This window comes from Diceros bicornis, chromosome X, assembly GCF_020826845.1.
Source record: "Diceros bicornis minor isolate mBicDic1 chromosome X, mDicBic1.mat.cur, whole genome shotgun sequence".
NCBI classification, from domain to species: domain Eukaryota; kingdom Metazoa; phylum Chordata; class Mammalia; order Perissodactyla; family Rhinocerotidae; genus Diceros; species Diceros bicornis.
Genome location: NC_080781.1, coordinates 77,839,131 through 77,866,399, shown reverse-complemented (window position 1 = coordinate 77,866,399; position 27,269 = coordinate 77,839,131). Strand labels below are relative to the sequence as shown.

General features: G+C 38.5%; 1 long non-coding RNA gene across 1 annotated transcript in view; it reads left to right on the top strand.

Moving 5' to 3' along the window:
• The first annotated feature begins 293 nt into the window (after window positions 1-293).
• The window catches only part of LOC131401196 (uncharacterized), a 74,565-nt gene continuing 47,589 nt past the window's right edge, over window positions 294-27,269 (top strand). Inside the window, exon 1 of the long non-coding RNA XR_009217585.1 lies at window positions 294-350. This is a non-coding gene — a long non-coding RNA (uncharacterized LOC131401196). The remainder of the gene's footprint in view (window positions 351-27,269) is intronic.

Here is a 27,269-nt window from a genome sequence, read left to right as displayed (position 1 = left end):
TCTGTTAGCAAAGGTAAAGGAGATATTGGTTATGAAATTAACAATGCCTGCTAAAATGTCAATGTCTGAGAAAAAAAGAAACTGAACAGAAGGTGTATCATAGTAGTTGTAGAGGGCTGAATGGTAGCCCTCAAAAAGATATGTCCATGACTCAATCCTTGGAACCTGTGAACATTGCTTATATGGCAGAAGATGTGATTAGGTTAAGGATCTTGCTTGTCTGTTAAGATAGACGCAGAAGAGGAGACAGAGACGCACAAAGAAGAGAAGATGATGTGAAGATGGAGACAAAGATGGGAGTGATATGGCCACAAGACAAGGAATACCAAAGCCATCAGAAGCTGGAAGAGGTAAGGAATGAATCCTCCCCTAAAACCTCTGCAGGGAGAGCAATGGTGCCAACACCTTGAATTCACGGTTTTTTATTCCAGATCCGTGAGAGAATAAATATCTATTGTTTGAAGTCACCCAATTTGTGGTACTTTGTTATGACAGCCACAGGAAACTAACACAGTAGTTAAGAGCACTGACATTAGAGTCAGATCTGAATTCAAGGCCTTCCTCAGCTACTTGGGACTATGACCTTGGAGAAGTGACTTCCCTTTGCTGTGTTTGAGTTTCCTCATCTTGGAAATGGCAACACAATATAAAAACATTTAGCACTGTGCCTGGCACATAGTAAGAACTTATTAGCTTTCAGTCATTAGTGTTATTAAGAGAGGTGGAGCTACAAAGGAAGGCGAGAAAAGCACTGGCATTAGTAAATAGTCTCTCTCTTCCAATGTTATCATTTCCATAAAGAACACTTCATTTTCATTTTGTAATCTGAAAGCAGTAGCTGGTATACTCCCAACTATGATTCGTGCCTGCATTCATCCCCCACATCCAGAGACATAAAAGTGTACAATGCCTTCTTCATTCCTATACTTAAGAACATATTCTTTTCCTGTAGGTCTGAATACATGGTTTTGCAATGTTGACAGGGAGAATATCAGAATGTTAATGTAGTGACAGATCTGATTTTATCTGTTAAGCTAAGGCTCTGGGCATTGAAATACTAGCCTACTACAGCTACCAAGGGAGTTCCACAATATCAGTAATGAGTTTACTAGTGAGAAGTAGTGTTACCTCAAGGAACCCTGGGCAAGAAAGTAATTTAATATATAGTATAATACTTCATTTTAATTGTGTGATTCAAAAACAAGTAATATACATGTGTTATAGCTGATTTTAAATGGATAACCTAATCAGATACTAAACTGTTAAAATTTGGGGTTCCCATCAGAAAACTTAATATATTCACCAGTTCCGTCTTTGAAAAGTGAGCATGCTATTGCCAACTGTCAGCTTTCTTAAAAGGAAAACAAACCTATGAATTGCAGTCTTCTAACACAGAGATTTTTGTCTCTTATTTGGGGATCATAGCTAGTCCTTTGTCTGACTTAACACAGAAGGGAAAGCCTGGTAAGTTTATCAGGATTACAGAGTTTCAAGAACTTTTTGAACATATGAAACATGCTCTGATTTCTTAACAAATGTTGAAAGTTCCAGACTTTTCAAATTCATTAATAATGGTCCACTACAAAATTGCCTGTTTTGTTTTAAGAACATGAAAATGTAAAACATCTTGTAATATATCTCAATAGAAAGCTATTGCTAAAAGAAAGAAAATTGTTTTCTTTCTAGAAATAAGATCTAGTAATGTTTCAGGCTTTGCACAAGTCACTCAGGACATAATTTTTAGGTAGCAATTTTCCTTTTGAACTCATCCCCAATCCCTGACAAAGATAATTGCTGTGGTGGTCATTATCTAGAACTATCTTTTCCCCTCCTCTTCTAGTCCATTACTTCAGACGGTCACTCCTACTTTTGTTTCTACGGATTGAAGCCACACCTATATTGAAAACTATTCTGAGTGAACCTGGGTAGGAGGCATGTAGGAAGTTCCTGCCCAAAAAGATGTTTGAGTCAGTATCAAGTGTCTCTTTTGTTGCTGATGCCCTGTGTCTATCACTCAGATCCCATAATTAGATAGCAACTTTTTGTGGCCCGATTCTTTGGTCTAGGATTTTTGTTCCCCAGTCAGCAAGCCTGGTTTTCTGATCTCTGCTAATTGTCCTCCTAGATCTGACCCACTTTCTGGACCTAGACTCCTTATCTTGGCTCATCCTCCAGGATTTGGATGATGCAACATAATGGCTGGAAGGGAACTGAGAGGTCATCTAGTCTAACCTCTTCATTTTATAGAGGAGGAAACTGAAAACTTGACCTCTCTTTTCTCTCTGGCCCGATCACATATGCCTGCTTCTCTTGATCTTAGTTGACTTCCCTGAAATTCTCTTTTCTGCCTTACTCAACATATTATCCTTCTTCCAGTCTAATAAAGCTCCCAGCCAGGCACTCACCGAATCCTGCCAGGTCTCTGAATTACAAGTGTCATAACACAAACTTTGTGGGCAAGGACATGGGATAATTCCTAAGATAAAATATTTTTACTGTGGTGGTATCTCAACCAGATGATATGAAGGCACAAAACTTGAACATGTACTACCTAGACTAATCATAACTAAATATACAGTGTACTCAAAACATCTATTAAGATAAAACCTTAACAATAGACGAAAAATAGAAAATTCCTCTGAAACTGTTAAAAAATCCCAGAAGGGATGAATAGTCCTTCAGAAAACAGCATGAAAAGCTTTGTAACCAAGACTATAAAGTTGTAGACATTTCAAGGATAGCTAAAACAAGAGCTATTGTGTACAAACTTAAAAATAATCTAGCTAGAGATTTCTAGTTAGAAAAGTAATGTAAATTGGAATCTTTTATTCCTTAAGAGTTCAGTAAAATTCTCTCCTGGTTGAGGAGAACCTATTCATGGGAATACTTTCCCTCTTAAACTGTGTTATTTTTTGTCTCTCCTTTAGTCATGAAGAGCAAAGGATATAAGGACTTATTATTGTTGCTTGACAGTGTCAGAAAGACAAACCAAAATCATCTTTGAAAAAAAAGGAAGCAATTAAAAAACAAATTGTCTTTGTCACTGTGAGGTAGATGTAGGAGTCAACAAAACAGACCTGATTGTAATTTCATAATTAGGTAGTTAAATCAGACAATCCAGGTGGCATACACCAGAGGAACAGACAGGATTGAAAAGAGTAAATACTATATATATGTGCAAAGTGTGGAAAAGTCGGCTAAGGAAGGTATAATTAAGCATATACTGTAAGTTCAAACGTGTTATTTGTTCCTTGGAGTGCCAAGAGCATAAAGGAAAAGTCATTTGCCCAACGTCCCACAGCTAATAAGTGGAGAAGCTGGGATTTTAATGCAGCATGCTGACTACAGAATTGTGTAGGTTGTTAACGACTGTGCTATATTATCTCCTGTATATAGATTATGCCTTTGACCATCCTGGGTCTTTTCCTGCTCTGACTCTAACACTTACAGTAGAAGCTTCTGATGTCTTCAGTGCATACAGACAAAATCTCTAACTACCCAGACTATGTTCTCATGCCATCCTCATCATGAAGAGATCAATACTCAACATCCAATGCATATTCCTGCTTAGATCTACAGGAGCCAGCTAGAGCCTGCTCTTATATTGCGTTAACCACCTACAGAAGTCCTACCACCCGGGGTCTGGTCCTACATGACTCCCAGGATGAGTAAAGGAAGCTTTCAACAACCTGAAGCTTGTTCCTATTCTGGACTATGTGGCATTTTTTACAAAATTTTCAGCCACTCAGGAATTCTTTCAGGGCCAGCCAAACTTAGAGGCTTTTTTCCAGGATGGCCACATCTTCCACAGAAGAAACATGTGAATGTCATGGATTTATTTCTGATTAGGTTATCCAGATAGTGGGAACTACGTGTATGAAGGCCCTGAAAGAGAAACTGAAAGTCCAGTGTGACTAGAACCGAGAGCAAGATGGAGAGTGGTGTGTGAAGAACCTGGAAAGAATATGCTGCAGTAGTTACAGAGTTTGGAGTCAGGCTGGTTGTGTTTGAATCCTGGCTCTGATACTAATTGTGTGGCCTTGGGCAAGTTACTAAACTCCTTGAAGCCTCAATTTCCTTATTTGTAAAATGGGAAAAATAATACTACCTACCTCATTGAGACTTTGTGAGGATTGTGTAAGATAATGCATGTAAAGCATTTTGCACTTACATCATAGTACATGTTCTATAAATACTACACACTAACACTTGCTTGATAGATATAGATATAATTATAAATAGAGAGAGAGACAGAGACAGAGAGACAGAGATCCTAGGTCTTGGAGTCTTGGAGGGCCTTATAAACTATGGAAAGGATTTGAAGCTTAATTCTAGAGTAATTGGAAGATATCAAAGGGTTTTAAGGAGAGAAGTAATAAGATTAGATTTGCATTTTAAAATACTACCCTGGCTGTACTGTGGCAAATGTATTGGATGGAGACAAGTGTAGATATTGGGAGGCCAATTAAGAATCTGTTGCTATAGTCCAGGGGAGAGATGATGGTGTCTTAGACTAGGATAGTAGCAGAGTGCATAGATAAAGGTGGAAAAGAGAATATATTTGAGATACACTTAGGAAGCAGAAGGGACAGGGATTGGTGGCCAGTTACATTGCAAGTGAAATGAGACTTGTCAGCTACTTCTTCTCTTTTTCTCACCCCCTCATCCCCTGGGATTAAGGAGAGATGACTGAAGAACAGGACCAGTAGTTGACAAGTGAGCCTAGGACTCTTTGTGATGTATCTTAAATCCAGGAAGGGGCAAATGCTCTCTTGCCATAATGTTAGTCTGGGTGGAGAAATGTGTTTGATTTTAGATACTCTAAATAAGAACTAGCTTCATTACAACCTAGACTAGAAGACCTCTACATTTTCTTTCTCCCAACTCCATCCATGGAATCGGAACAGATGCTACATTCAGCACTGGAGGCCGTGGAATTTACAAACCCCAAAGGAGTCTTAGGACTTGATCGTTTCTGTAGGACTCTTCCTAGGAGAGACTGACCCAGAAAGTTGGCCAGGGAGGAAAGGGGCAAAAAGGGAAAGGGGTGCTGAAAGACTACATAGAGCAAGAGAGTAATGGAGACACAGAGACGAAAAGAAATGGAGAGAGAGATTGAGTAATTAAGGAATAAGGGAGGTCCATTTGGTTCACTCTTCAAAGGCTTAGGGTGTAGCTACATGCTCCCACCTTCTCTACAAAGGAGACCTAATCAGATCTTACCCCTTATGCAAAACAAGGTAGTAGAGTAGCAGCCAGAAGCACTATGCTAGATTCTCCCTCCCCCAACTTTGGAACAATCATATTAACCCCTTCTCTCTAGCTGTTAACAAAAATGGCAACATCTTCACTGTGGCATACTAAGTGGCAATTGAATGTTTCTTTTTGAGACAACAGCCTAGCTGGAGAAACAGTTAAGCCAGTCTCCCCTCTTCTGATCCCCATTTACCTTTCTGCAAGAGAAAACAAAGAGTACTGCATGGGTTAGAATTGTATTTGGGGCAATTGGCAGACACTTCTGGATACCATTCTAATATCCATTCTCTCCTTCCCTCTTGCTAACAAAACCTGCATTGTGATCAAAGCAACTTACTCATTTAGAAATTTAGAATACCTTGCAATTAGGACTGGCCCTGTGACCAGTTCTGGCCAATGAGATGTAAGGGGAAATTGCTGAGCAGGACATCCAGGAAAGTTTTCTAAAAGAGAAAGCTGACAAATACTCTATCTTTCACCCTTTTACTCATTTGCTGTTACTCTTTCCTCCTGAACATGGATGTGAGGCTGTAGGTGAAGCAGCCACCTTGTACCCACAGATGGTTGAGACATGCTGAGGATGAAAGCCATTTGCTGAGAAGAGTGGACTAGAGAGATGATATTCTTGAGTATCTGCACCAGCACCAGACTGCCTAGCTCCAGAGTTCATATTATGTGAGATAAATAAACCTATCTGTTGAAGCTACTAGAATCAGGTTTTCTCTTACTTGCACAGAAATGTAATCCTAAAAGACATAGGGCGCTAAAGAGATTAAGTAGTAAATGATGACTCTCAAGTTTCTGGTTTGAACAATGCAATAGTCAGAATAATGCCCCTCCCCCAAAGATGTCCATGTCATAATCCCTGAAACCTGTGAATGTTACCTTAAATGGTAAAGGGCAATTAAGGTTGAAGATGGAATTAAGTTGCTAATCAGCTGACTTCAAGATTGGGAAATTATCCTGTTTTTCTAGGTGGGCCCAATGTAATTCTTAAAAGTGGAAGAGGGAGACAAAAGAGAAGTTTGGAGTGATGCAATATGAGGACTTAACCCACCATTGCTGGCTTTGACAGAGCCATAAACCAAGAGCTGTGGCCAGCCTCTAGAAGCTGGAAAAGGCAAGGAAATGGACTTTCCCCTAGAGCAGGGGAAATGCAACCATGCCCATACCTTGATTTTAGCCCAGTGAAACTCATGTCAGACTTCTGACCTACAGAATTGTAAGAGAATGAATTTGTGTTATAAACCAAGTTTCTGATAATTTGTTACGTAGCCATAGAAAACTAACACAAGTCACTAGATAGATGAGCTAACTTTTAGAAATATTGAGTTTTCAATGCTTTTGAGATACCCAAGTGGAGATGTCAAGAGGCAGATGGCCACATGAGAAGGTCAGGAAGATGTCTAGGTATAGAATTGAGAGTTATTGCAGGTGATAATTAAAACAATGGGGACAAATTAAATTGCTTATGGAGAATGAATAAGGTTAGAAGAAAAAAGGGCCTAACTCCAATAGTTAGTGAATTGAGTAGAGGCAGAAGCCAGCAAAAGATGCTGAGCAAAGAGTGAGGCATAAGACAAGGAAAACATAGACTCACAAAACCAAAGAGAATGTTTCAAGGAGGGTCATTGGTGATGAATGTTGATGAGTGGTAAGATAAAGACTAAAAATCATATATTAGATTTTGTGACACAGAAGCGATGGATGGGTGACCTTAGTAAGAGCAGATTGGATGGGATAATAGATATAGTAGGTATTGAAGGTAAATTGGTGTGAATTGAGGGATGAGGCAAAAAGAAGGAAATGAAGGCAGGGAGTAAAGACACCTCATTCCAGAAGCTTGACTGTGAAGGGAAGAAGAACAGTGAAGTTGCAGGGGAAAATGGTGTTAAGGGGGTATGTTAAATAACTAGGCCCTCCCAGAAGCACACATCAGGATGGGATTAGACTGTGCAAGGATTTTTTATTAGAGGAAACAACTGTTGAGAGAAAATGGGGAGGGATCTGGAAAAGGCTGAGAGAGTCTGAGTGAAGGATAGAGGAAAGGAAAGTTGGGAGGAAGTGTCCTAGACTGCTGTGCCATCTAAGGGAGGTTCTGCAAAGCCCTTAGGGAGTCCTCAAGCCAAAGCCATCAGAGGGGTCCCATGACTGTCAAAAATGGACTCACATTAGTATCCTTCCTTCTTCTCTCTGGCATAAGCTAGGAGCAGCCTGGGGGAAGCATAGCCTCCAGGCAAATGCAGGGATAGATTTTCAGAGCACAGTAGCTTGGGCCCTTGGTTAGAAGTCTGTGAGGCACATTCTCATGGCTTCCGTAGAGGGGTTCTCTGTTTATTTTTTTTAAGTTTAGTGTATATTTCAGCTTCTGAGATGGAGCCAGTGGAGAGGGAGAAGTTGAAGATACCCAGGAGAAAAGGAGGATAATTGATGCAGTGAGGTCCAAGTAAAGGCCGGGGAGGATGGGATTAAGAAAATAGGTAAGAACATTGCCCTTAGTTGGCATGTGAGACACCCTGAAATAAGATGGTGAATGCAGGACCATTTGTAGGTTTAGGAGTTCCCATCTGATGGGTTCCATTTACTCTTTAAATTACAAGGTGAGGTCATGCCTGAGAATGGGGGAGTGAGAGTGGAGAACGGGTCAAAGCTCAAGGAAAGGTGTAAACTAATCACTGTGGGGAGTTGGAGAGTGACCTGTCTCGTGGTCAGATGGCTGGGCAGTGTAATGGCCCAGTTGAGTCTGGAGGTCATGGGTTTACAGTGGCATTAAGCTGCCCTTATCCTTCCAGCTCTTTCCTTCTCTTACCCTCAGCCAGCCTGCGCATTGACCTGTTGACCTGTTAGAGACCTACCTCCATGAATAGTGCCAACATCCTTTCAATCATAATAACTTCTTCCTTCTGTCTGTGACATCCCATGAGCCTCCAGGTCTTGTCAGTTTCCTTCCTAGAAAATGCTTCCATCTGCCTTTCCTCTCAGTTTTTTTTTTTCACTTCTCCAGTTATAGTACTCATCATCTTTGCCTTCTAACTCTTCGCCCTGCCTCTCATCTTGTCTCCTTCAAATCCATCCTCCACACAGTGATCAGAGTGATCAGTCTAAAACATAAAATCTGATTATGATTATTTAAAACCCTTCAATGGATCCCCATAACCAATAAGATTTAGTCTAAACTACTTAACAAGGTATATGAGACCCTCCATGACCTAGTGTTTGGGTACCTTCCCAGCCTCACCTCTTATCCTATTCTCCTCCTCACTTTTATGCTCCAGCAGTACTTGAAGTTCTCTGCATACTCCATGTTGTTTTTCACTTCTGTGCTTTTTGCTTTCTCTCTCTCTCAAACTCTCTCCCAACCTCCCTTTATAAAGCTAACTCCCGCTTACCTTTTATGACAGTTTAGGCATCACCTTTTTTTTTTTTTTATGGCCTTATTCCTCTACTATTATCATCACATTTATTCCTAGGCTTGGTTGATTTTTCTTTGATTTCCTACTTTCTTGTATACATTTTTATCATTGTGTTGATCACATTGGATAGTAATAAGTGATTTTTGTCTCTGTCTCTTCTAGCAGTGTGAGCTCCAGGGGTTACCTCAAATTGATCTTTGTACCTTAGCAACTAACCAATGCTTAGCACATAGTTGGCATGACATAAGTACTTTTTAAAAGAAGGAGGAATTGGGCCGGCCCCGTGGCTTGGTGGTTAGGTGCACGCGCTCTGCTACTGGCGGCCTGGGTTTGGATCCTGGGCACGCACCGACGCACCGCTTGTCCGGCCATGCTGAGGCCACGTCCCACATACAGCAACTAGAATGATGTGCAGCTACGACATACAACTATCTACTGGGGCTTTGGGGAGAAAAAGGGGAAAAAAAGGAGGAGGATTGGCAATAGATGTTAGCTCAGGGCCGGTCTTCCTCAGCAAAAAAAAAAAAAAAAGGAGGATTGGCATGGATGTTAGCTCAGGGCTGATCTTCCTCACAAAAATAAAATAAAAGAAGGAGGGATAAATGGAGAGAAGAAGGAATAAGGGAAGAAAGAAAATAAAGGAAGGAGGAACCAAGATCTTGGGATCATTTCACTGCACCACTCAGTTTACAGAAATCTCAGTTTATTTTAAGAAATGAATTTATAATCAAGCTGCACATTTCAAATAAAATTCATTATTTATATGCTGATGCTTTGGTGCAATTCCTTAGATTTATCTAGTAACTAGAAAGTATTTAATATTCTCTATAAGCAATTTGCAGCCAACATTCTATGCATTTCACTGAGCACTTTATAAAGATACATGTCATAAATCAGTAAGCAAGTGTTATGCTGAATTTTAGAGATAACAAGTATTTTCCATCCCTGCTGAATTAATGAAGTTGGATATTGGAAATGAAAATTTTGCTCTGTGGTCATGGAGGAGGGAGGAAATGTTAAAGGTATGAAGAGATAAAAATTGATGGCATAAATACAGAAAGAAAGGTAAAGTATAATTTACAGCATGGGTAGATACTCATAGTGTTTTCTTAAAGTATTTTGCATATGCTTTTAAAATGATTAGATGAATATATATATGTAAATATATATATATAATTTTTCTGAAGGAAACTTTTAATAGTTGGGTTTCATCTGTCCACGGCCTATCCTATAAGGGATTTCTGGCTCCTCAGAACGTGGGTATCCAATTTGTTGTCTTTCTGTTTGAATGTGGCTTGACTTTGGAACTCCTTGTGTGGAAGAACTCTGCAAGGAAGTTAAAAATATCAAACGTAATTAAATGGCATTTAATAAAATTTATATTCTTGTTTAGATATGCTTATGTATTAGAAAATTGGGCATATAATATCAGAGTCATTTTGAAAATCTGTTTAATCACCATCATAAATTTTAGTGATTTAAAACAACACACAAAAATATTTTCTTTTAGCAAATGAATTGTTGGCTACTTTTAAATAACCATTAACACTGTACTTGTAATACAATTCCTCCAGACAAGTTTGGATATTGTGCAATCCAGGATCTCTGTACTAAAGTAAGAAGCAAACATTACAGGAACAAATTTACTTAAGAAAAACAAATACCTCTCTTTTCTGACATTATAGTACCAAAGTTCACACTCTGATCTTACACAGTGACGACTGTTAGTACTGTATAACTGCAAAATTAAATTTGTTGCTTTTATGAAATATCCCACTTTTCTTTTATCGTATGATCATATGCACAAATGTTATATTACATCACTAGTGTTTTCACATCATATGTTATTATAGCAACATTATGTATGTCATACCAACCAGAGTTTTGTCACTGCTATAGAATTGTTTTATAATAGGAGTTCATGATAAAACTTCATTTTCTCAGCATAACGTTACATTTTGACAATTAAAAATCTCCGCTCACAGATGCATTTTGTATTGCAGAGACACTAAGGAAACATGTTCATGAGCATTTAAAAATACGATTTTAAAACAGATCTGAGAGAGTATGAATATTGTAGGCCTTTAGTTTGAGAATTCTCTATTTTTATTGGAAAACATTGTGCTGATCACCTTCTCCATTTGTAAGAGAATGGTTCAAAGATAAATACACACACACACACATACACACATATTGACCAACAGTCTATGGCAGGCACTGTGCGCTTGGCACTAAAGATATAAGAATGAATAAGAGATGGTCCCTGATCTGGATGAATTAAAAATCAAGTGGGAGAGGCAGACCAATAGACAGATAGACAAATAATTATAACATGATACCTTAGTACAAGAATGAAGGCAATAACATAGTGCTGTTAGGAGGACAGAGGACAGAGTGTTACCTCTGCTTAGAGATTTGGGAAGGGCTTCATGAAGAATGTGATATAGATTCAAAGTAGATATTCTAGGATGACTAGGAGTTTTCCAGGCATGGAACCATAAATGCTTGGGAACCATATGCTTGGGAAGCCATATATTTGGTATGGCTGGCACATAGGGTGCAAGCCCAAGATCAGCAAGAGATGAAGCTGGAGAGCTGGAGAGACGAGGGGGGCTAAAATATGAAGGGCCTTTTATGCTTTCTTGAGGAGTTTTGACTCTGACCTATATGCAATAAGGGTCAAGTAGGGTCTCAAGCTGGATCACAGTATTTCACATATTTGGTTTTAGGATAATAACTTTGGCAGCAGTGTGACAGTTAAACCTGAAATAGAGAGACAGGTGGCAGAGGAATTAGCAATAATTTAGAAGGGACGTGATGAAGACCTGAACTAAGTCAGTGGCAGAGGGAATGAGTTTTCCCAGGACAGAGGGGGTTCCTGGGATATGGGACTTTCAGTTTTAAAACCAAGACTGTCCCAAGAAAACTGTGATGAGTTAGTCACCCTAGATTTTGGACAAAAAAATCCATATGACTTTGTGCATGATTATATTTAGAGAAAGCAGTAAAAGAGAGAAAAGAGTCTCCTAGTGTTCACAGACATCAGGCTTAGATGATTGGGTAGATGATACCATTCACTGAGATACAGAATATGGAAGAGGAGCAGGGTGGATTGAAGAGATAATGACTTAGGTCTTTAAGGAGCCTGCTAGAAATATAAATGTACAATATTCTGTAGACTATTAGAATCACTGGTCTAGATCTAGAAAGACTTTTATGAGTTGAAATTAGTTGTGAAATTCACGACAAGATGGAACCCTGAAAAACAACACCATTTAAGTTGTGGACAGTCAGAGGTGTTTCGAAAGGAGTTTGGGGATTAATAGTCAGAGAGGTATGCAGACAACCAGGACAGTGGTACCCTGGTAGTCAAAGGAAGAGTTCAGGAAGCAATGAGTGTCAAATGCCAACAGAGATATCAGGTAAGGGAAAGTCTTAAAATAGGCCTTTAAGTTTGACAACCAGGGAATTACAAGTATACTCAATGAGAGCAATTTTAATAATATGGTTTAATAGAATGCTGAACTTGGTTTCCATGTGTCCTTTAAATCACAGTGCAATGAGACATTTCTTGAGAAAAAGAAAAGTTCAAGTTGTCAGAAGAAACTCAGATGAAATTTTCCTTCAGCTATTTCCTAAGGAGCTCTGGGCACATTCTGTCTTGTCTGGTGCACTATCTTCTACACTTATCAATATCAACTTCACTTCAACTTTTTCTCTTACTTGCTTCTTCCACTTCCAATCCTGCCCTAATTCTTGGAAATTATTGCTACTACTTTTTGACTGAGGTAGCCATGAAAGGGAGCTATGGCCACTTCTTCCCTTTTAAGTCTCTTCTCCCTCTCTTGTGTATTATTGCTTTTCTTTTAGTGGCTATAATTAAGGGTAATACTGATAACACACACTGCACTGAAGGTGATTGCACTACCCTTGTTATTTTCTCTCACTACCCTCTGAGCTATTCCTTTGTAGCACTTATTGCAATTTGTAATTCTGCATGTGTTTACTTATTTAATATCTGTTTCCCCAATTGTATTATAGCTCCATGAAGCAGGGGCAGTAACTTTTCTTACATCACTGTTTAACTACCACAACAGCGCTTGGTACATAATGAGCAACCAATTGGTTGAATGAATGAAAAATGTCATGTTGCTCAGTTAACTTCACTCAGTTTTAAAAGATTAATCTATCTGTCTCAAGATTCCTATAACCCTATAACCTTTAATGGTCACTATATGTTTTTTTCCTGTTCATCTTGCCTTCCAGTAAAAAGCTGAGCTATTTCATTTAGTACCATTTTAGTCTCCCTCAAGGGGTAACATGCTATTTATTTCAACACATCTAATGAATGACCCCCAATGAGTCATGTCCCTTGCATAACGCCCTACCCATGAGTGTGAGCAGAACATGTGACTTGCTTCTAGCCAATAGAATATGGAGAAAATGATAGGGAGTATCAATGGGCTAGTTACTCCCTTGAATAGGTTTCATTATATAAGACTCTATCCTAGCAGAATGAAGCTAGAGATTTTTTTGCTGGCCTTGAAGAAAGCTGCAATGTTGTGAGAGGATCTGCCAGAGGGCCACATGGCAACTGTAGGTAGCCTCTAGGAACTGACAGCGATCCCCTAGCTAACATCTAGCAAGGAAAGAGAGGGAGTGGTGGCGGAGGGAGACCACCTAAGTTCTACAGCTGCAAGGAACTGGATTCTGCCAACCACTATGTGAACTTAGAAGAGGACCCAAACTCCAGATGAGAATGCGGCCTGCCTGACATCTTGATTGCAGCCTTGTGAGACCCTAAGCAGAGCACCCAGATAAGCCCTATCCAGACTCCAGACCCATGTAAACTGTGGCATAATAGATGTATGTTGTAAGCTGCTAAGTCTGTGGTAATTTGTTATGCAGCAACAGAGAACTAATACACAGATCAAAACTGATCCTGAAGCCACCTGCATTCAAACCCAGTCAGATTTCCCTCTGTAATCTCAATATTAGCCTTTGCTCTTTTATTACGTAGATTTTTCTCAGCTTGGATTTCCACATATATTGACCCACAGTGAGTTCAATACCACTCTTTCTTATTTCCTTCTCTTTCTGATTTCACATGTCCCTTGAAAGTTCCCAGTTTCTTCCCAGTTCTGTCTTCCAGGCTCACTGGTTCACATACATGGTACCATCTATTTAATGTGTGCTAAGCACATTAGAAAAATCAGTTTTTATTCCATCACACATCCAGTATTTTGTCTTCATCTTGCACAATTAACATACTTAAAACTTCATATTTGCATTTCCTTACTTCACCTCCCTGGGGTCACTTATCAATTCACAGTGGGTTCTTTTCCCAGTTTTATTGAGAAATAACTGACATACATCATTGTATAAGTTTAAGGTGTACAGCATGATGGTTTGATTTACATATATTGTGAAAATGATTACGGTAACAGGTTCAGTTTACATCCATCATCTCATATAGATACTATAAAAAGAAAAGAAAAATTTTTCCTTGTGGTGAGAATTCTTAGGCTCTACTCTCTTAACAACTTTCCTATATATCATACAGCAGTGTTAGCTATAGTCATCATGTTATACATTACATCCCTAGTACTTATTTTTCTTATAACTGGAAGTTTGTACATTTTGACCACCTTCTTACAATTTCCCCTCCCTGACCTTCAGCCTCTGGTAACCACAAATCTCATCCTTTTTTTATGAGTTTGATGATTTTTTTTAGATTGCACATATAAGTAAGATCATACAGTATTTGTATTTCTCTGTCTGATTATTTCACTAAGCATAATGCCTTCAAGGTCCATCCATGTTGTTGCAAATAGTAGGATTTCCTCACTTTTTATGGCTGAATAATATTCCATTATATATATATATATATATATATATATATGGAATACATATAAATATATATATGTATAAATGTATAACAGAACTTCTTTATCCATTCATCCATTGATGGGCACTTAGATTGTTTTCATGTCTTGGTTGTTGTAAAAAATGCTGCTATGAACATGGGAGTGCAGATAATTTTGAGTTACTGCTTTTGTTTCCTTTGGATATATTCCCAGAAGTGAAATAGCTGGATCATATGGTAATTCTATTTTTAATTTTTTGAGGAACATCCATACTGTTTCCCATATTAGCTGTACAAATTTACAATCCCACCAACAATGCACAAGAGTTTCCTTTCCTCCACATCCATGCCAACATTTGTTATCTTTTGTCTGTTTGATGATGGCCATTCTAACAGGTGTGAAGGTGTTATCTCATTGTGGTTTCAACTTGCATTTCCCTAATGACTAGTGATGTTGTGTATCTTTTCATTTACTTGTTGGCCATTCGTATATCTTCTTTGGAAAAATGTCTATTCAGGTCCTTTTCCCATTTTTTAATGGGATTATTTGTTTCTTTTTGCTATTGAGTTGTATAAGTTCTTTATGTATTTTGGATATTAACCTCTTATCAGATATATGGTTTGCAAATATTTTTCCCATTGTCTTTTCAGTTTGTTGATGGTTCCTTTTCTTGTGCATAAGCTTCTTAGTTTGATGTAGTCCCACTTGTTTATTTTTTATTTTGTTTCTTGTGCTTTAGGTGTAATTTCCAAACAATCATTACCAAGACCCATGTCAAGGAGATTTTTTCCTATGTTTTCTTCTAGGCATTTCATGGGTTCATGTCTTACATTTAAGTCTTTAATCCAATTCAAGTTAATTTTTGTGAGTGATGTAAGATAGAGGTCAAGCTTCATTCTTTTACTTGTGAATTTCCAAATTTCCCAGCACCATTTATTGAAAAGACTGTCTTTCCTCCATTGAGTGTTCTTGGCTCCCTTGTCAAATATTAGTTGATAGTATATGATTGGGTTTATTTCTGGGCTCTCAGTTCTGTTCCAGTGGTCTATTTGACTGTTTTTATGCCAGTACCATATTGTTTTAATTATTATAGCTTTATAGTATAGCTTTAAATCAAGAAGTGTGATGCTTCCTCCTTTGTTCTTCTTTCTAAGGATTTCTTTGGCTATTCAGGGTTCCATATAAATTTTAGGAGTGTTTTTTCTATTTCTGTATAAAATGTCATTGGAATCTTGAGAGAGATTGCATTGAATCTATAGATGGCTTTTGGTAGTATGGATATTTTAACAATATTAATTTTTCCAATCCATGAACAAGGGATACCTTTCCATGTATTTGTGTCTTCTTTGATTTCTTTCATCAATGTCTTGTAGTTTTCACAATAGAGATCTTTCACCTCCTTGATTAAATTTATTCTTAAGTATTTTATTTTTTGATGCTATTGCAAATGAGATTGATTTCTTTATTTCTTTTTCAGAAAATTTGTTGTTAGTGTATAGAAATGCTGCTGACTTTTGTATGTCAATTTTGTGTTCTGCAACCTTACTGCATTTGTTGATTAGGTCTAACAGTTTTTTGATTGAGCTTTTAGGATTTTCTATATATAAAATCATGTCATCTACAAATAGAGACAGTTTTACTTCTTTATTTCCAATTCTGATGCCTTTTATTTCTTTTTCTTGCCTGATTGCTCTAGCTAGCACTTCCAGTACTACATTGAATAGGAGTGGTGAGAGTGGGCACCCTTGTCTTGTTCCTGTTCTTCAAGGAATAGCTTTCAACATTGCACCATTCAGTATGATGTTAGCTGTGGGCTTGTCATATATGGCATTTATTATGTTGAGATATGTTCCTTCTGTGCCTAATTTGTTAAGTATCTTTATCATGAACAAATGTTGAATTTTATCAAATGGTTTATCTGAGTCTATTGAACTGATCTTATGATTCTTTTCTTTCATTCTATTAATGTGATGTATCACATTGATTGATTTGCATATGTTGAACCATGCTTGCATCTCAGGGATAAATCCCACTTGTTCTTGATGAATGATCCTTTTAATGTGCTCTTGAATTTGCTTTGCTAGTATTTTATTGAGAATCCTTACATCTTTATTCATCAGGGATATTGGCCTGTAGTTTTCTTTTCCAGTAGTGTCTTCTTCTAGCTTTGGTATCAGGAAAATGCTGGCTTCATAAAATGAGTTTGGGAGCATTTCCTGCTCTTCGATTTTTTGAAGAGTTTGAGAAGGATTGGTGTTAATTCTTCTTTAAATGTTTGGTAAAATTCACCAGTGAAACCATCTGGTCCTGGGCTTTTCTTCGTTGGCAGATTTTTGATGACTGATTCAATCTCTTTAATAGTAATTGGCCTATTCAGATTTTCTACTTCTTCCTGATTCAGTCTTGGTAGATTGTATGTTTCTAAGAGTTTTTTCCATTTCTTCTAGGATGCCCAGTTTGTTGGTGTATATACGTTTATAGTAGCCTCTTATGATCCATTGTATTTATAATTTTTTTGATTTGGGTCCTCTCTCTTTTTTCCTTGATTAGTCTAGCTAAGGGCTTGTCAATTTTGTTTAGCTTTTCAAAGAACTAACTCTTAGTTTACTATTGTTTTTCTGTTTTCTATTGCACTTATTTCTGCTCTAGTCTTTATAATAATTTCCTTCCTTCTGCTAACTTTGAGCTCAGTTTGTTCTTCTTTTTCTAGTTACTTAAGGTGTAGAGTTAGGTTGTTTATTTGGGATCCTTCTTGCTTCTTAATGTGGGCATTTATTGCTGTTAACTTCCCTCTTAGAACTGCTTTTGCTGCATCCCATAAGTTCTTGTATATTGTGTTTCCATTTTTGTATGTCTCAAGAAATTTTTTTATTTCCTCTTTAATTTGTTCTTTGATCTATTGAGTGTTCAGGAGAGTGTTGTTTTATTTCCATGTGTTCATGAGTTTTCCAGTGTTCCTCTTGTTATTGATTTCTAGTTTCATGCCATTGTGATCAGAGAATTGTAACAACGTGGTATGATTTCAGTCTTCTTGAATTTGCTAAGACTTGTCTTGTGGCCTAACAAATGGTCTGTCCTAGAAGATGTTTCACATCTGCAGTTGAGAAGAATGTGTATTCTGCTGTTGTTGGATAGAATGTTCTGTATATGTCTGTTAGGTCCAATTTGGTCTATAGTGTTGTTCAAATCTGCTGTTTCCATATGGATCCTCTGTCTGGATGATTTATCCATTGTTGAGAGTGGGGTATTAAATTCCCCAACTATTGTTGTACTGCTGTTTATTTCTCCTTTTAGCTCTGTTAGTGTTTGCTTTATATACTTAGGTGCTCTGATGTTGGGCACATAAATATTTATAATTGTTATATCTTCTTGATGGATTGAGCAGTTTATCATTATTAAATGACCTTTTTCTTTTTTTTACCATTTTTATATTAAAATCTACTTTGTCTGATATCAATATAACTGATTTTTTTTGGTTGTCATTTGCTTGAAATGTCTTTTTCCATCCCCTCACTCTCAGTCCGTGAGTGTCTTTAAGGCTAAAGTGAATCTCTTGTAGGCAGCATATTGTTGGATCTTGTTTGTAAATTCATTCAGCCATTCTGTGTCTTTTGATTGGAGAATTTAATTTGTTTATGTTTAAAGTAATTATTAATAGGTAAGGACTTACTATTGCTGCTTTGTTAATTGTCTTATGATTTTTTTGTAGATCCATTGTTCCTTGTTTATTATCCTGCTGTCTTATTTTGTGTTTTGATGTCTTTTAGTATCTGTATGCTTTGACTTCCTTATCATGTTCTTTTGTGTAATTGCTGCAGATTTTTCCTTTGTGGTAAACATGAGGCTTACATAAAATATCTTAAAATTATAACCCTGTTTTAAGCTGGTACCTTATCTTCAATAGAATTCCTAAAGTTTACACTTTTACTTCTCCTCCCCCTCACATTTTAGATTATTGCTGTTACAATTTATGTATTTTTTATATTGTATAACTAATAACATATTATTGTAGTTATGGTTATTTTTACTACATTCATTTTTTTAACTTTTAAACTAGAGTTTTAAGTGAATTATGCACCACTATTACCATATTACAGAATCTAACTTTGACTATATTTTTACCATTACCAGTGAGCTTTCTGCTACCTTTTTATGTTTTTATGATGTTAATTAGCATCCTTTTACTTCCACTCAAATAACTCCCTTTAGCATTTCTTGTAACAGATCTAGTGATAATGTACTCCGATCGGCTTTTCTTTATCTAGGACAGTCTTTATCTCTCCTTCATTTCTGATGGACAGCTTTGCCAGGTATACAATTCTTGGTTGACAGTTTTTTTCATTCAATATTTTGAATATGTCATCCCATTCTCTCCTGGCCTGAAAAGTTTCTGTTGAGAAATCCACCGATAGTCTTATAAGAATTCTGTTGTATATAACTTCTCTCTTTACTCTTGCTGCTTTTAAAATTCTTTCTTTGTCTTTGACTTTTGACAATTTAATTATAATATGTCTGAGTGTAACCTTATTTGGGTTCAACCTATTTGGGGTCCTTTGGGTCTCATGGATCTGGATGTCTGTTTCTCTCCCCAGGTTAGGGAAGTTTTCAGCCATTATTGCTTTAAATATACTCTCTGTCCCTTTCTCTTTCTCTTCTCCTTCTAGAATTCCCATAATGTGAATATTGTTTCTTTTCATTGTGTCCCCAAAAACCCTGGGCTTTCTTCACTCTTATTCATTCTCTTTGCTTCTCTGACTAGATAATTTCAAATATCCCATCCTCCAGGTCACTGATTCTTTCTTCTGCATGATTGAGTCTGCTTTTGCAACTGTCTATTGAATTCTTCAGTTTAGTTATTGTATTTTTCAACTCTAGGATTTCTGGGGTTTTTTTAATTGTTGCTACTGCTTTGTTGAACTTCTCATTTTGCTCATGCATTGTTTTCCTAATTTTGTTTGGTTGTCTGTTTGTATATTCTTGTAGTTAACTAAACTTCCTTCAGAGAATTATTCTGAATTCTTTGTCTGACAGTTCATAGATCTCCATTTCTTTAGGGTCAGTTATTAGAGCTCTGTTAGTTTTCTTTGGTAGTGTCATATTTACCTGAATTTTCATTATCCTTGATTCCTTACATTGGTATCTGCACATTTGTGTAATTAGGCTCCTCTTCCAGAATCTAGAGGTTTGCTTTGGCAGAGACAGATCTTCACCAGTCAACTCAGTTTGAGTTTTGGGGAGTGTCTGCTGGTAATGTCCTTGGGCAGATGGAGCCTGCTATTAGGGTCTATTTTTGGGCAAGGCAACTGTTTGAGCTCTGGGTTCAGGGATTGGGGGGGGGTGCCACTGACTGAGAACAGTTGGATAGGACTGCTGGCTTGGTTCCCTACCCAAGTGAGGCTGTAGGATGGGCTCTGTGGTTGCCCAGATTCTCTGCTGAGGCTTACTAGATTATCAGGACTGGGCACAATACTCAGTAGTAGATGGGCTATGAATTAGCTTCCCTTCCCTGGCAGGGCAGTGGGTCGGGACCCAGGGATTGCATGGTTTGTTGCTTGGGGACCTGAATCAGACTAGAGTGTGCACTGAATTCCCTGGTCAAATGAGGCCACTGGTTTTGCTCTGCAGACAGGAAAAGCCATGGGTTGTGCTCTCTGTTTCATTCAAGTGTCACTGTAGGCCAGGCTGTTGAATGGGCTATACAGCTTCCTGTGTGCTCTGGTTAGGTTCCCTGGTTAGGCAGGCTGGAGGCTATATTCAGCTATGAGCAGGGCTATGAATTAGTTTCCCTGCCTGGGCACAGTGGGAGAAGCAGCTCTTAAGCTGGTAAAGCTCTTCGTTTGTTGTCTTAACTCAAGCCAACCTATGCCCCACATTCCCTGGCCAAACAGGGCCACTGGCTTTGCTCTGCAGACTATCTTCTCTCCCTGCCCATCTCTCGGCTAGAGTGTTGCTGGGTTACGAAGCTTCCAGGTGTTCTTGCCAGCTCTTCTGGTCAGGTGGGGTCCAGGAGCCACAGTGATGGGGCTATATTTCAGCTCACTTGCCTGCTTGGGACAGAGTAAGGCCACTCCAGGCAACTACCAATTTTATCCAAGCAGGTTTTCTGGCCAGCAGGGGCTGGGAGCTATCCTCAGCTTTGGCCAGGAATTAATCCCCCTGCCTACGCAGAGCAGGGGAACCCTCCATGCCTGGTACTGGCTTTGCCCTGGGGGCGATCAGCTCTGCCTGCCTCTCAGCTGGAGCATTTCTGGGCTACATAGCTTCCAGGTGCTCTCACCAGCCCCTCTGACCAAATGGGGCCAGGAGACACTCTGCCCAGTAGGTGGGGCTGTGACTCAGCTCCTTGCCTGGGGGTGGGCAAACCAGGCCCTAGTGCCAGCAAAACTCCTCCTTTGAGGACCCAAATCAAATAGATCTGCATCCCAATGAGTTCTTTGGTTAGAGTGCACCACCAACTTGGTTCTGCAGATGAGCAGAGCCACTGGTTGGGGATACTACTTGGGCACTGCAGATATGAAGTTGGTCTGCCAACATGCATGTGCTGATTGTTGCAAGCCCCCACATCTTCTCCATCACAGTCAGATTCCCAGTGGTCGAGCCCTGTAGATTCCTCTGCCATCTCCTGGGGCAGGACCAGAGTAGGGGCTGCCACAAAGTGACCCACAATGCTGGGGGCCTGATTGTCCCCCCTGGGCTCTCTTTTCCCACTGGAGGAACCAGACGCTCAGGGGACACCTCTCCATGTGGTGCTGCGCTGGCCTGGGGGAGGGGCAATGCAGTCATTGTGTAGCCACTTCTTACCCTTCTAATGCAGTCTGTCTTGGTCTCTGTGGTGCTGGGGTGGGGGTCCCTTATTCTCACCTCCATGTTCTAGGATTGTCTCAGTGGTGTCTTGTTCATGAATAGTTGTTAGTTGTTCTTGTGAGGGGGGTAATGTCAGGAACGACCAGGAATGACCATGTTGCCATCTTGGTGATGTCACTCTCCCCACAGTGGGTTTTTTGGTGAAGGTTATTTTGTCATGTGGTCAACTCAACTAAAAATGCCCCCCCAAAAAACCCCTCAATATGCCGACAAACACCAAGTATTAATTTTGGTGGATCAGTTTGATTTTTCTATAATTCATTGCATTTATCAAGAAAATTCATAAAGATAACTTTTAGGTGATAATCCATTTCATTGTTTTTCTCTGATTCCTGTTTTTAAAAACTTGTACAAAGAAACACAGTTTTCACTGTAAGTTAATTGTTAATACATCTTGTAACTAGAGACCAGCAATTAGCTAGTGTTCAGCATTAGCTCAAGCAATGTACTATTTAATATATTAAGTACACTAAAACACAAAATAGAAGTTGCCTTGTTAAATTATGACAATTTAGGGGCCGGCCCCATGGCGTAGTGGTTAAGTGCGCACGCTCCGCTGCTGGCGGCCCGGGTTTGGATCCCAGGCGCTCACCGAGGCACCACTTGTCAGGCCATGCTGTGGCGGCATCCCATATAAAATAGAGGAAGATGGGCACAGATGTTAGCCCAGGGCCAGTCTTCCTCAGCAAAAAGAGGAGGATTGGCATGGATGTTAGCTCAGGGCTGATCTTCCTCACCAAAAAAAAAAAAATATATGACAGTTTAATGATTATAATAGCATAAGATCAGTCTGACCTCTGAGTTAGTCTCATGGCATTTAGCCAGTCTTCCTTTGATCTCAAATCTCCTTTCTAAAGATTGCAAATTTAAGATATATATATATATATATATATATACACACACATACGTATATATTTGTGTATATACAAAGTATATTAATACATATTAAGTATTATATATTCTATACTTTTGACTCATATTTACTAATCCCATTTTTCAAAATGAAATAGTAGTGATAGTGAGTCTTATAAGCTAAACTCTGTATCTTTATCTCAACTGATTCTGTCATATCATTTTGCTATAGCAAGGTGTTAGTATTCATTGTGTTACCTTTACTTGAATTATGGTGATGATAACCATATATAAAAATGGAAATGCATGATACATACGAAGAATGGCTTCATGTGCATAGTTGAAGAATACTTGTTCCCATAATTTGCATCAGGTTTAGCTCTTCCCAGTGGGCCATCCCAATTATAAGATGGATTGATGTAAGGATTGACCTCTTTGGCCTCATGAATCATAAAGCTGTTTTAAATAAAAAAAAACATTAAATATTTTAGGATACTTAAAAAAAACCAAACACGTAGTAAGTGTTATGATGAAATAGATTATCACTATATTCTATAGGAAGCAAATAAATGAAATCATCCAGCAGTCACATTGGATTGATATAGCAGATATAATAAAATAATGGCATCCTCATAAAACAAAGAAAACCATTCTCCTTTTATTCTATTTCTCACTAAAACTAGAGTTTTTGTTAGGGAATATTTCCTTTGTTCTTACTCAAAATATCTGAGAAATTACTATGATACTTAGATAAATGAAGGAAGTACAATTTAAAAAATCTTACAGATTAATTTTCGTCAGTGCTGACTTGTTCTCAGAAAATATGTTCGAGTTACCTTGCACTCTGGCATAAACACAATTATGTAGATATTCATAGTAGAAACATTGTTATCTCTGACTGTGCCCCTTCCTCTCTGCAACCCCACCTCCTACTGAAAAATAAATACATAAAACTCTCAGTTAAAATTCTTTCCAAATAAGATCCTGCTTTCTTTCTTTTTCAGTATTTACAAGCTTTAACTTTCCTTTTAAGAGATAGCTTACTTGTAATTTCTTCCAGACAACTGTGGTGGTGGAGATATAGGACTTCTGGGAAGCACACTCTGAAGGGATGAGCTCCAGGGATTCTACATGTAGATTTTTTTAAGGGAGAGAGGAAAGGTATAGACATGATTTTAAGAAAATTTGAAATACAATAGCTCACATTGATTCTACATGCTAAATATCTAAATGTTAAGATATCTCTAGGCCTGATCCTGAAAAATGACAAATAAAGGTATTGCTAAAAGGCAAATGTTTGCATATTATAGTGATAACTTAGCTAACTTAGTGTCTCTCTTTTTCTGTCCATCCGTCTGTCTGTCTGTCTATCTATCTATCTATCTATCAGTCATCTATCTATCTGTAATGGAGAATGGCTTACTGAAAGGGAAATGCAAATGGAAGATTCATTTCAGCTGCCACTCTAAGCAGTAAGTGACCCTTCCAGCCAAAAGGATTAAATATAAATCCCCCTTCCTATTGTCAAAGTGTGAATAACACTTATACCCAGAGAAAACAGTTGACAAAAGTAACTCAGACACAGAATTCTTCAGGTGAATATAGAGGGAAGCATCAAACAGCCACAGCATACTACAGAGAGTTTTGGAGGGAAGCTAAAACATACAAATCAATTGATAAAGACTTAGTACTTGAAGACTACTTTGAGTAAGTGCATAAGCAAAGAGTAAATTGTATTAGCATGGGCATTGAAGCAAGAAATTGGCATTTTAACACAGACATGGGGCATATAACAGTGGATCCAGACTAGATCTACACACAGCCTATTCTTATAGCCACACTGATTATGGGTGAGTACATAACATTGTGACATGGCTGTTTTGATAAAGCCATGTTGAAATCAAGGATATTTTTACATAGCTACTTTGATGGAGATATTTTGACCTGGGGAAATTTGATGCAGACTATAAAATAATCCATTGTACTTTCTGATTAAAAAGAAGATTAAGTACTATGTGAAATATACACCATAACTCATCCCTAAGTTTCAGCTCGTGTCCACAGGTACCCCTGGCGGGGTGGGGAATCTTGAATTGATAATAATGTCAGAGATGAGATTAAGGTTAGGTATCATCTGGAAAGACAAACTGATATAAACAGGAAGAATGGGACAGATTCAGTATTTCTCCTCTGTTGTTTAAATATCTTTCTTTTGTCTTTGGGCTTTCCTTTTCTGCTTTGTTTTTGCAATCTTTTTGAAAATAGAACAAAAAAACACAACAAAACAAAAAAGAAAACCATGACTCTTGAAAGTGTGATTTCAGTGAAGCTTGGCAAGAAAGCTTCACTTGTGTTTATACCCTGTCCCTTTGATCTTTGCTCCCTGATATCATGGTAGGCAGAATCAGGGGTTCCTGACCATTCGTACATTACGTCTTAAAGGGACTACCTTTCTTTCTATGGTGGACTTAACTCCATTGGTCCAGGTCTCTTTTTCTAGCAGGCAAGAGACAGTAGTATATCTGATGTGATGAAAAGAGGCTTATCCAAAATTTGAATTTGGGTGCCATAAACAAGATTCTCTAGCTCCAGCAGTATGGATACACTGGGGAGAATGATCCCATAGGAAGCAGTAGGGGGTGTATCAGCATGTAGAGGAACTGCTCTCTACCTACCATTTGTCCAGATTGGGCTTAATTTAAACTCATTAATCCAGACCTAGCCCTTGATTCAACTAGGTAGATGTAGAAAAGTGTTTCAGGTAGAACCTAAGGTCAGAAAATTATAGAGTAGAAGGCAGGGCCAGACTGACATGGTGAGATTTTTTTTTTTTTTTTGAGATCAAGTACTGGTGGTGGTGATAGTAGTGTTGTACTCTACTCTTATGAGCACATGGGGGTCCAGAAAGAATAGCACCTACCTACTGAAGACAGTTTTCTCCAGAATCAGTGACTATATCAAATTCTTGAGGTAAGGTGACCACATAATTTATTGTCCAAACAAGAACATTTGTGAGAGTAACAGGGGGATCTATTAAGGTTCTATTGGAACACCCAAAAGAAAGTGGAATTATCCTGGTCACCATACTTTGAAGTTACTGTTGTTGGACCCAAAGCTGAGTCTCCCCATGTTTTTCAGAAACAATCAACGTGGTTTCCACTTTCTCCGTCAAAAGAAATTCCTCTTCCATGTCTTATTTCAGAAAACCATGAAAAGCCCTATTTGATATTGCATAGGCACAATCATTGATTTCATTGTTCAGCACCCACAGTGAGGTTGATGCTGTGAGAGTATGGGACAGATACCTTCAGTATAGCATTAAGGTATGGTCCAGCCTGACAATTTCAAAAGACAAAGAAAAAGCCATGTAGAGGGGCCCATTAGGACATGATAAATGTAGGAAAATCAGCAGATTCCCATTTAAATTCACAATCAAAGAGCAAAATATCATCTGAGGATTGGGAAAAGTAAAGAAATCAAGAGAAGTTTCTGGAACTCTCTGATGACATTCCAAAGAGCAAAAAATATGTGTGCAAGAAGACACACAGGTCCATCAAATCTATCTGGGACAGCCTGACTAGGTGCCCCATGTATTGGAAGTTACAGGTAAAGTAGTTGTCCTATTCATTTTCCTCTCTAATGCCAATAGAGATTCTTCCAATTGTTATAGATTAAGGCCCTATCTAGGGCAGCAATACCTGGAACCAGGAGTAGACTGCACCATGGAGGGTTGGATCTGAGTTTCTCAGATGAATTTCAGGTTTTAGAATGTATGGTAGTAAATCTCCAAAGGGCCCAACAGCACTGCCTATCCATCCTACAATTCCCTAATTAATTAATTCTCCTACTCTCTGAAGACAACTATTTCACCACCCCCTCTCTCTCCACAAACTTCCAACTTCTCCATGTTCTTTATTCCCAGTTGATGACCTCACTTTTTATTTCACTAAGAAAATAGAAACAATCAGAAGAGAACTATTTCATCTTCCCACCACCAAATTTACCCACCTACCTGCATCTGTATCCACATACTCTATTATGGATGAAGTGTCTCTGCTTGTATCAAAGACCAACACCTCCAAATGCACTCAGGATCCCTCTTCTTCTTGCCCTCCAAGGACTTTATTCATGCAATTATTCCCATTCTATTCTGTAGTATCACTTTTTTCTCTCCCTACTGGATCATTCCTATTAACATACAGATTTACATTACACAAACCTCTCAACTCCACATTATTTCCTAGCTACTGTCTCATTTTTCTGCCTCCTATCACTGTAAAATATCTCAAAAAAAGTTGTCTACTTTCATTGTGACCACTCCTTCGCCTCTCTTTGACTTTTCAATCCATGCCAGGCTTGCTTCTGTCCCCACCACTCTGCTGAAACAGCTCTTGTCAAGGTTACCAACCATCTCATGTTGCCAAGTCCAGTGTTATTTCTCTGTCTTCATCTGACTTTATCTCTCAGTAGCATTTAAGATAGTGGACCATTCCCTAATTCTTGAAATAATTTCTTTTTTCTCTTTGCTTCCATGATACCATGCTCTTCTGGTTTTTCTCTTATTGCTCTGTATGATCCACCCCAGTTCCTTTTGCTGGCCCAGCTTCCCCTTTGCTACCTGATCTCTAAAGGTTGGAACACCTGAGAGTTTGTTACTAACCTCTCTTTCCTCCATATCTATACTCTGTCCGTAAGTCCAGTAACATGACTTTAAATAACACCCGTATCCTGATGACTATCAAATTTACATCTCCAGTCTGTACTTGTCTCCTGAGATCCAAATTCACATATCCAGCTGCCTATTCAAGACCTCCACTTGGATGACTAGTAGGCATCTTCAACCAACCATATCAAAACCAAAAATTTTGACCCCTCCCCCCATTAAAAACCTTGCTCCTCCTCCAGGGCTCCTCATCCACCCAGTTGCTCAAACCAACATCCTTGAGGTCATCCTTGGTTCCTCTCTTTCCCTCATGCCCCATGTCCAATTTATCGGTAAGTTTTATTTGTTCTACTT